This window comes from Babylonia areolata, chromosome 18, assembly GCF_041734735.1.
Source record: "Babylonia areolata isolate BAREFJ2019XMU chromosome 18, ASM4173473v1, whole genome shotgun sequence".
In the NCBI taxonomy this organism is placed as follows: Eukaryota; Metazoa; Mollusca; class Gastropoda; order Neogastropoda; family Buccinidae; genus Babylonia; species Babylonia areolata.
The window spans coordinates 58,973,128-58,985,471 of NC_134893.1; positions in this window are offsets into that span (position 1 = coordinate 58,973,128).

Genomic DNA, 12,344 nt, shown 5'->3' on the forward strand with positions numbered 1-12,344 from the left:
AACAGAATTAAACATTTCCTTGATCAACATACCCGCAAGTTATTTTTTCACGCATACATTCAACCTGACATCGACTATGCCTCAACATGCTGGGACTTAGCAAGCAAAAATTGCTTGAAACCACTCATAAGCATATACAGACGTTCTCTCAAGATTATTCTCCTCAAATCTTCTGTCTATACTAACGACTACAAAGAACTAAACATTCTTCCTTTCCATCTCAAATGTACTTTAATAAAGGTGTTTTTATGTACAAAATTAAAAAGAAATTAGCACCATCCTACCTTCAGAGGAAATTTCCTGAAAAAAGTGTTCGTGGCAAAAATACCATTTCTATCCCTCGTCCGAGAACAAACCTTTTCATGACATCTCTCATGTATTCTGGTGGTAAACAATGGAATGAAATTCCCGACTATTTGATAAATAAATCCACCTTGGTATCATTCAAAAAAGAGTACCAAAAATATCTCATGAATCAATTATAAATAATTCTTATATTCCGTATTTTGTTTGAGCTTCTTGAGAGAGATTCTACACAATAACATTTTTTTTTCGTTGCCCTCTGACAATGTGAACAGGGAAAGGAGCTCAGAAGATTAGTGTATATCAGTCCGTGTATACATGCGTGCGTAAGCTGGTGCGTGCGTGCGTGTTTGTGTGTGTGTGTGTGTGTGTGCGTGTGTGTGTGTGAGTTATATTCCATGCTATTTTTTTTTATGTTTCGTGATTAACTCTTGTTGTTGTAGTTGTTGTTGTTGTTGTTACCGTCTACACCGAGTGTCCGTACCGATTTTCTTTTTTCTTCCACTTTTTTTCTTTCTTTTTTTTTTTTTTTTTTTTTTAATTTTCATCTTTTGTGCATGTGAGTGGGTGTGTGTGTTTGTGTGTGAGGGAGGGCATGGTGTAAAGAAGCTTCCAGCTTATCCAGTTACCCTCAATAAAACATTTGTTCATTGTTCATTGTTCATTATCATTTGACGTGCACACAGCAGCAACGACAGAAAAAAAAAGTATATCCAAATTAGCTTGTCTTCATGATTGGCATAGTTTTTTCAATCTTGAATGTGTTATACAGAATATCCATGCAATACACAACAAATGCATCGTTGCCTCGATGGATTTTTTTTTAAAATTTGAATTCGAACAATGTGCGTCAGTCATGATGCGTTCTAGGACTATTTTGAACAGTGTGGGAGACAGAAGGCAGCCCTGACGGACTTCAACCGAAGAATGGAGCCACTCTCGAATAGCACCTTGTGTATCACATTGGTCCCTTTAGAATGTACATAGCTGCTTGATTACGTACACTTAAAAGAAAATTTCTTTATTCACTTCGTAAAATGGAAGTAGTTATTTACCACGAGATTCAAATGATACTGTAAAATGTAAAAACGTTCCCAGTGACTTTTGATGAAACACGTTCCTGCCGGTAAGACTTCATCAACGCGCTATCAAAAATGACACGTTTAACTGTAACGTGACAAAACAAATATATGCACTTGATATAAATGCAGTACTTCGTAATAAATTAGATAATAGTCAGAAAATTATCTGCGGATCTGTGACTATAAATGTAAGTTACTCTGGGTGTGTCATTAAAAGCATTGATTGTGTAGAAGACTGCGGTCTTAAGTACTTCTCAACCTGACATCTGTCATCGACGTTCATAAATCTCTCTCTCTCTCTCTCTCTCTCTGCGACTGTGTACAAACGCGCGCTCATGTGTGCGTGAGTGCGTGCGTGCGTGCGTCCGTGTGTGTGCGTGCATGCGTGTGTGTGTGTGTGTGTGTGTGTGTGTGTGTGTGTGTGTGTGTGTGTGTTTGCGTAGTTCCTCATGAATTGCGCAGTCATTGTTTTTGGTCAGAAAAAATAATTCTTTTTCAACCTTTCATGTTGTTCAATATTAACTGGTAAGAAGTATGTGGAGGAGTGTTTTAGTGTATGTTTAAGTGGCCGTGTGCTGGGTGTCAGCAAAAGGCACACTGCTTTCACCCCAGCCGACCACAGGGGACTATGGCGTTAAGATCCGTAAAGATTGCCGCAGGTCACGTACATTCATGTTCACTGTCTGGGAGTGTATGATTTCGGGCTGACTGGTCACTTATGGCATGTGTCCTGGGTGTGCACAGTGGATCATCATCATCATCTCGAAAGTCAAAGCAAAGCGAACCCAATGAAATCATCACATTTCTACTATCTAAAATACACGTACTCACGCACACACACACACGCACGCATGCACGCGAACGCACGCACGAACACACACACACACACAGAGAAAATACACGCATACACAAACACGCATCCGCGCGCACGCATGCACGCCATCTAGCATACACACATTTATAAGATATTGAACAAGTGAGATAGTGAAATTCTAAATCAATACCAGGCACTATATGAGGTGATGTATGCATTGTCACCAGTGAGAAGTACGTACACTGTTCTCTCTTGCTCACGACATGGTTCGTGTGAGTTGATGTGTACATTGTCACCAGTGAGTAGTGCACTCTTCTCTCGTGTACAATGAATGTCAGTGGTAAACTTGTGAGTGAAAGTCCAGCATGTTTGAGTAAACTACAGAGTTCACATAAAGCTAAGGACCACTTCATATCCTGATGGTCGTGTCCAACGATGACCACCATGCTCTTCTCAGTCTCGCTCAGTGTGGACTCGCATAATGGCTGTGCATGTCCGTCAGCAGTGAGGGCAGGTAAACTGTTGGGCTCTTTGGGTATGCTACCTCCTGCTGCCTTCCTCTTCTCGCGGGCCTCAGCGCTGCTGGTGCAGCAGTTCTTCTCAAATCTGTCGTGTGTATCTTTGTCAGTGCACACCAGCCGGTACTGTTCTGTACACGCTCCTCTAATTGATTCGTGCGGATTCCAGCATGCTTGATGTCGGCCTTTACGCTGTCTATTAAGCGTTTTGGGGATCTCCTTCCCTTCCTTTAGCCAAGGACAGAGTTAGCCATACAGGAGATGCTTGGGGATTCTGGAGTGATCCATTCAAATGACGTGGCCTGTCCAACGAGGGTGGGCTTTGGCGATGTCAGTGATGACTTATATGCTTGTGGCCTGATCTGCTTTGTCCAAGATCTTTAGATTTGTGACCTTGTCCTGCCACCGTAATCCGAGGATTCCGTGCAGGCCACGCACAGTAAGTGTTCCAGAAATTCCATGTGTCCAGTCAACCGTAGAAGGCTGAGAATAGCGACAGTGTTGAACACTTTCAGAATAGTTGACAGCTGGTTGTTGTGCTGGTTCAGTGCTCGGAGTCACAGTCTACTGAGTGCTTGGCTTGCTTTGCAGATCCTGGCGTTGATCCCCCTGTCCAGGGAACCGTCACTACAGATGATAATCCCGAGGTAGATGAACTCTCCACAGTCTTCAGTTCTGTTCCCTCAACAGAAATGGGTGGCAACGGGCTGTAGATAGCGGGGCGGCCTGGAGTAGAACTTCTGTTTAGCTAAGACAGATGAGACCAAAGACCCGGGTATACTTAGACATAATGTTGAAATGTCAAAGGATGATTTTAATCAAGCAGGCTGCATATGGCCTACCACTGGCTTCTCGTTGAATACACTGTTTCATGCACACACGCACCACGGCCAACTGGAAAAACGTGGAGTTATGGCCTAGAGGTAACGCGTCCGCCTAGGAAGAGAGAGAATCTGAGCGCGCTGGTTCGAATCACAGCTCAGCCGCCGATATTTTCTCCCCCTCCACTAGACATTGAGTGGGTGATCTGGACGCTAGTCATTCGGATGGGACGATAAACCGAGGGTCCCGTGTGCAGCATGCACTTAGCACACGTAAAAAACCCACGGCAACAAAAGGGTTGTTCCTGGCAAAATTCTGTAGAAAAATCCACTTCGATAGGAAAAAGAAATAAAACCGGCCGCAGGAAAAAAAAAAATAAAATAAAATAAAAAGGGTGGCGCTGTAGTGTAGCGTCGCGCTCTCCCTGTGGAGAGCAATTTCACACAGAGAAATCTGTTGTGATAAAAAGAAATACAAATACAATACTTACACAAATACAAAAATGCATCTGAAAATTCGATATTTCAGCCAAACATTTACAATTTCCCAGTTTCCCCCAACCCTCCATTCATTCACATCTCCCAACCTTTCTAACCGATAATACTCAAATGCATTCATAAATACTTTAACGAAATGTCTTCAATCACCGATATGTGTGACGGGACATTAAACAAAATTCCTCCTCCATTTACAGTTTCTCGGTGGTTCATGAACTAGAACTGTATTTTTTCATTGTAAAAGATTGCAAAAACACCTCTGGTTATGAGTGGTGTTCATTACATTTGCGTCATACACCGCTGTCAGGCGGAAATTCAGCATCATTTCACCATGCCTCCAAGGAAAAAAAAAAGTTCCCAAATAGTTCTTTCAGTTTTGTGAACCCTGTATATAAAGAGTGTATGGCGCAAAAGACAAACGAAGGTACAGGTGACAAAACCATGTTCCTGTGGGACACTATGTGGTTCTCCAATCTGGCCATCTGTTCGGTGTATTGCATTGGATTGTATTGTATTGTATTGTATTGTATTGTATTGCACACACACACACAAATACATATAAACGTACATGAGCACCAACACACACACACACACACACACACACACACATCCCTCAGACTACGACTGGATGCCATGAAAACAAAATATACTTCTAATGTGACTTGCATTTACGGTAATGAAATAACTACTGTGCATATCATCCATTAATCTGAACAGCTGAAAACGTAATAACCTATTTCATTTACAAAATCTGCAGTTCCATCTACTTCCATTGGAAACATTTCTTATGATGATCAACATGTGTTTGAAATAGTTCAGAGTTTAATTTGGAGTCCCATTGGCTCTTTGTTGTGATTTTACTGGTTGACCAGTAAATTTGTTTTATTTCGTATATATTCTTTTTATGCTAATTGAGGGGAGAGGAACAGGGAACGTAGTTATGATTTTAAGGTATGGGTGGGGTGGGCGAGATGAAAGATTTTCGTCAAAAATCACAAATATGGATAGACGTTAAACAAAAGAACGAACGATCCCAAAGAGTGTAGTCTCACCAGTGAGTGGACTGTGCAGCGTTGTTCTGTGACTCTGAAGATGTAAGCGTTGCCAGTTTTTTCTCACTTTTCTGACTGCTCGCACCCAAGTTGATTTCCTATTCTTCCTCCTCCTCTAAGGCGTAGATGCTCCCACGTCGTGCAACACATGTGGCAAAGTGATCCAGTGGGATGGGTCAGTGCCACACTCAATGCGTCGCTTCATAGCCTATTCAGCGTCTGGAGGTCTCTGTTAATCGTCTGGCGCCAGTTCATCTTTTGGCGTCCCCGTCGCCTCTGTCCCTTAGGGTTCCATTGAAGACCTCGGTTGGCATGTGTGTCGGGCAGAACTTTTGCGACATGTCCCAGCCAGCTTGGGCGACGCTTACACTGATTCGACTGATCGAGAACACTGGCTGTTGTTTGACTCAGTTCTTTTTCGTTTGTTATCAGTGAAGTCACTCCCTCCTATGCCCAGGATTTTTTGTATTCTCCTTCACTCACACCCCCCATAAACCGCCACCCTGCCACAGTTATACCGCTGGGATGCCGTCGGCTCTATCAGTTAGGGGAAAAAAATAATAGCAGCAGCTGTGCAGGGTCTCTTCCAGGGTGTGGCCTGACACTGATAGCTTAGTTTGGACTGTTGATGCTAGGACCATGAGAGAAGACGACGTGTGTAGTTGTAAATGGAGAGCTAGGTGTTTTAGTTTAAAAAGTGTCACTGCGTTCGGAAAAAACAGCAACATATATCCGATAGGCATATGCCTGACCAACGCACTAGCCTAGCCAGGTCTGTAGTGCATGCATACATATTTGTGTACTTATCAGAGTGGATTTTTCTACAATACTTTGCCAGAGGACAACACTTCCGTTGCAATGGGTCCTTTTTCAGTGCGACATTTGCGTACAGCACGTGAGACTTCGGTTTATGTCTGCTCATCCGATTAAAAAGACACTCAGTTTGATTTTCCAGTAAAACTTTGGAGGAAAGGTGACCTTCGGGCAGGGGATATGTGGGTGTGGTTGGGTGAGTGAGTTTGGAATTGTGCATGAGTGGGAGTAGTTAGTTTACAGACAAAACAATACTTTGCAGGCAACATAATTATGTTCCTTGACCTGCTCAGTTTCACATGCTTGTGCATGATTTTAAACTCACTGCGTGGATGCTGTGAAGCTTTAATTTCTGTAACCCAGGTTGAAGAAGCCGAACTCCAGCAGATGCCTGGATCTTTGCATCAGTGAACCCAACGCGCCTGGAGAATCTCCCTAAATTTGTGTGAAACGCTAACATCAAACTTTTTTTTTTTTGAAAGATAAATATATAAGAATGAGATAAATGTTTAACAGCATTGGCCAAATTAGATATAAGATTGGGTTTTGGGTGTGTTTTTTAAAAAAATATTTTCCTTCGTGATATGATTGTAGCCGAGCGCTCAGCTGGCAACGATAAAAGCTCCAAGGAACGGTTACACAACAGGATTTGACCCTGTCGGCGACGCCAGTTATGCATTGTTCCTAAAAATGGTGCGGCTATTCCAAATTCCATTTTGTTATCTGTTATCAGGCTAATTATCTCCTTTTACCAACTCACTAATTGGTTTAAATAATCTTTAATTATTCAACAATGCACATGATTACAATGCAACGAATGACAAAAGAGCATCAACAAGCTTAAACTCACTAATTCTTGCTTGATGCTCATTTAAGGCTGTTCACAAAAAAATACCTTTTATGAAGCATCGCGGATGATGGATTTCAAAAGATGAGAGATGTAACCGAGCACTCAGCTGGCGACGATGGCCGCCTCACGGCACGGTCACATGATTAACATACAAGGCGTCGAACCCGTGTGGAATGGTGAAACGCGTGTGTGTGAACGTGCGTACCCACGAGTTTGCAGTATTCACAACACAAGGCGTGGACGTTCACTCCGCCAATCACATGGAGGAGTGGAAGGGAAGAAATGTGGATGTCACCACTGCCATACTCAGATTGTGCCTCGGGAAGTGGCGTGAAATCTCAGGTGTCTTGTGAGTGAGTGAGTGTGTGTGTGTGTGTGTGTGTGTGTGTGTGTTCGTGCTTCAGTTTAGCGTCTTTTCACTATCGGATATCAGACGTTAAAAAAAAGTGGAAAAAGGGGGGCGGAGGGGGGTGGGAAAAGGGAAGAGGAAAACAGTAAAGGTAGAAAACTACCAAAAGATAATGCTTAACTAACATGCAGTTACAGTAACAATTCAATAATGATAATAATAATCAGAAACAATTAACGTAATTCTGAAGTACATTAAAGGAATGTAAGCTGAACCGCTTACCACAGATGTATGTAACATTTTTACATTTGGGCATTCATGGCAATGAAACTGCTGATAAAGAGGAGCACAAGATTCAGAAAAATCGACAAAAATACATGTCCGTCTTTCCGTAAAAGAGGCATACACTTTGTTAGAAAAATCAGCATGGAGTCGATTTCATAACCGATGGAAGGAAACGTTTTTAAAACATAAAGGGAATTTATTCCCCGGTAATATTATCAAAGAAAGGATACCGAATCCATCCACTTGCTATACAAGATTAATAGCCTCTACTTTCTTCCGTATGAAACTTGATCCGCTGAAGACAAAGTATAGTGTGTGTGTTTGTGTGTGTGTGTGTGTGTGTGTGTGTGTGTGTGTGTGTGTGTGTGTGTGTGTGTCTGTGCTGTCTGAGTCTCTATCTGTGTGCGAGTGAGTGTAGGCTGTGTGTGTGTGTGTGTGTGAAATCAATGTAACTGGGTTTACAAAACTCAGGACTGGCTCTGTCTTAGATGATCTACTGACCTTGATTTCTTGACACGATAACAAGAATGAAACACGGACATGATCGTTTCTTTCTTTCTTTCTAAATTAAGCACGCAGATACGGACGCAGATATGTAAGCATTATGCTTTCGGATGTGATTTCTTTATAAGCATCAAAACATTCACAGAGAGAGACAGAGACAGAGATTGAGAGAGAGAGACAGACTAAAACATACACGCACACACACACACACACACACACACACACACACACACACACACACACACACACACACACACACACACACACCAGGAACGAAAATCAAAAACAAATACTAGTGATCAAGATATCATTCTTTAAAACCGCAGTCTGAAGAACAACTATTAATAAAAAGAAAAAAGGATATATTCAGGTAAGTCTCTTGGTTTGTTTCTCTGTTCCCCTGTGTGACAGGCAGCTGGCAGACCTTAGCAATGCAAGCAGCAGATAATTATGTCTGTTGTAAACTACCAATGGTTTCTCCATTGCAATGGGGAATCTTTACAGCTGTCTTTTGTGAAGGACAATGACTGAAACTAGGAGGCAAAATTGCACTGGCTATTTGTGCTGCAGCCTTAGGGGCTAGCTGGCCTTTGGGAACCGTCCCAGTGCCTACCGTCCTAAATCCCTCTTGGCCGATAGAGTGGGGGCTGTAACTTGGGCAAGACACTGTCCGCAATAATCAAATTCTAGCCCAAGATAGTCGGGGCAGCAGTTACCTTCTCTGCTGTTTTGATGGTCATTGTAGAACACGACTGACTATCATACATATACCTTGCGATCGCCCATCCCTTCTTTGCACAAATTTCACCATAAAGTTTGGGACTGACGTTTGCTGGGTCCTCAACCTTTCGAAGTAATATATATATATATATATATATATATATATATATATATATATATATATATTCAAGGGATTGACGTAACTCTGCTCGACAATGGGTGCAACAAACGCAACAACTCTAAAATAAAACAGTTTGCAGATGATATAAGATTAACCGTTAAAAGTGAACAAAATATTCAAATAGATACATATATTAGGTATATTACGCAGTTCGAGGAATATTCAGGCCTGAAACTAAACAAAAATTCATAAGAGGGCATGTGGCTAGGGTCAGGAAAACATGAAATAGGTGAAATTAATGGCATTCCCATGGAATCTGACAGACTGAAACTTCTGGGGATAATTATATTTCTCAGCAGAAATGGAAATCTTGGAAATGGAAGAAAATTGGAAAATCCAGAGCTGAAAAAATAACAAAGGTGATAAAACAACGGGAACGCAGAAACTTGTCTTTTATGGTAAAACTATTCTTGCAAACTCTTTTTTTTACTGTTACAATTCGTTCACATCCTACATGTAGCGCTAAAGTTCTTAACACCGTTAACACATTTATGTGCAGACTTCTTTGGGGGAGAAAAGTCTGATAATAAAAAAAAGCATTTGAAAAAATAAAAAGAGGCGTTCTAAGCTACGACACACTGATTCCCATGAATGAAAACACAGCTCTGTTTGGTAAACTGGACTGACATTCCGACTGATGGGAAAAGAAAGGAAATCAATAGGGTATTGTAAATAGCAAAACTGTCCATCTCCAAATTTGAATATGACGCTAGTGCAAAAATATGGACCTTATCTTTGAATCAGAGCTCAGTGTACGTAACCCATGATCAACATAAATTAAGACACTAGAACACTGAGCCAGGCCCACAAGAATTTCTGAGGGCAATATCCAGTGTGAACATACATAGGTGTAGTGCCTATGGAGAGGGAGATGAGTACGTGAATAAAAGAGAGAGAGTGTGGGTGGGTGGGGGGTGGGAGGGGGTACCATGCTTCTCTTTCAGTCAGTATAATTTTGTGCCGTGAAACCATCATGTATGTGTATTATGTGTTGCATGGTCTTGTAAATGTTCGAACATGCCAATGGGAAGAACATTTTTTTTTTATTAGCTTATTTATTTACAGTCTGTTCATCTAAGATGATAATATGAGACTGAAAATAAATATTCTTCTTCTTCTTCTTCTTCTGCTTCTGCTTCTGCTTCTGCTTCTTCTTCTTCTTATCATTCCTATCATAATGATGATTGTTAGTATTAATTAGAAATCGACATTTCTATATATTCGAATGAAAAGGGGGGCGGTTGAGGTGGAGAGGAGGGGTAGGGTAGGGGACTAAAAAAGGAAGAGAGACAGAGAACAGAGACAGAACAGAATGTGGAAAAGATAGAGTACAAAATCTAAAATGGAGAGGGTGAGTGTCAGTGATTGGAGAAGAAAAAACATAATATTGGAAGGGTGTGTGTGAGAGGCGGGACGGGGGAAGCGGGATTAGGAAAAAAAAAAAAAAAAAAAAAAAAAATCAATCATCAAATATTGTATGCACTACTTCTGTAGATTATTACAGTTTGAAAAGAGGTTCATGTGGGGACCTACAATAAACAACCAACTAGACTAACACATAACTAGCTAACTTTAATAAAGAACAGTTTGACATATATAACTTTTTCCAAAAAAATGTTAACATTTGAAACTGGTAACACTTGTTCCGTAAATTCTGGAGGCAAAAAAGGTTTCATTACTAAACAGCGGGTTAAAAAGTGCTCTACCGTTAAACATCCCTTGCAAATGCATTCAATATTTTCACAATATTTTGTGTATGGGGCATTTAGTAATAACCTAAATGTCATGCTCTTAACAGCCCTGCCAGTTCTTTTAGCATTTAATAAGGCAGAAGTGTTAAGTTCTAAAGACAGAAAGGAATTTTGCATATTTCCTTCTACAATATGATCAAACACACACACACACACACACACACACACACACACACACACACACACACGACACACACACACACACACACACACACACACACACACACACAGAGAGAGAGAGAGAGAGAGAGAGAGAGAAGATAACAGGTGATTAAAAAGATGCACACACACACACACACACACACACACACACACACACACACACACACACACACAGAGAGAGAGAGAGAGAGAGAACACTGAACACTGAACACTGAACACTTTAATGTCAATAGCTTTACAGCCCTAATGACATGGGGGTTCATAATACAAATAACAACATGCATCAATAGTAATAATATTGATGAAAACCAAAACCAAAACGAAATCAATCAATCTGTGCAACAAAGTGCAGTTCGACCATCCATTCAAAGTAATGGCATGTAGTGAGAAATAAAAACAAAAACATATATAAATGTATAACATAAATATTTTCCATATGAGAGTGACAACACAGATTTCACTTTTCACAATGAGCAACACCTGATACTATTTTATTATTGTTGAGTTTTTTTTCGTCGCATGTTATTCGCTTCTGCAATATATTTTGCAAGTGACTGTAGTGAAGTTTCCTGATTTAAATTAAGCACTCCAAAAATATCTTCATACTTTGCTGAATTTGTTTTAAATACAACACATTTTTCTCGAATATCGTCATAAGCTTTACAACTAAACAAAAAATGTAACTCATCCTCCCTTGAATGACCGCACATCGGACAAGGGGAGAGTAACGAGGGCTCAGTCTGAAACCACTTTTCATAAGCATTCAAACCAATCGTTCTCGTTCTAAATCTGGCGAGACTTGTTCGGTGCCACTTGTTCGTCACGACTGTGATATATTTTTCTGTTTGAAATATACTTTTAAAACTATAAAACCATCTATATTTCTCAGTGCTTTCCATTTTACAGTGCCAATTCTGTTTATATGAAGCAATTAGCCTATCTTTGAATTCTGAAACAAATCCTTCTACACATCCAACTCCCTGACACATCCACACAATCCCAAATCCATTTACAGTTAATGTCTTCTTTACAAAATATACCCAGTTTTCCTTCCCTCTCTCATGTTCATTTACTAACATTTCATACGCCTGCTTACATAATCTCGATGTGGGTAGCCTTATTAATTTTAACCAATATTTTATACATTTCACACATGATTTAATGTATAATGGGTATCTACCACTTTCTCCATATAATACAGTATTTGAAGCATGTAATGGAACATTTAAAAAACGTTTAATAGCTAATGTATGTACTTTTTCTAAATCTTTGTTATCAGAAAGTCCCCAAATTTCGGCACTGTATGTTATCATAGAGAGAGAGAGAGAGAGAGAGAGAGAGAGAGAGAGAGAGAGAGAGAGAGAGAGAGAGAGAGAGGATAAAAAAAGAAGAAAGAAAAGATAACAAAAAGGAGGAAAATGGTGATGGAAGGAAAAAACGACAACAAAAAACAACAACAACAAAAAAGAACCACCAAAAACAATACAGAATACAGAAATAAAAACAAGATAGAAAGAGCCTTCCACGGATGCTGAGACTATCCTTCTCATTAACAGAACTTTTACGCACCCCTGATTTCTCAAAAAAAAAAGGAAAAAAAAAGCAGATAACATAACAAAAGTACATGGTGTAGCCTTCCGG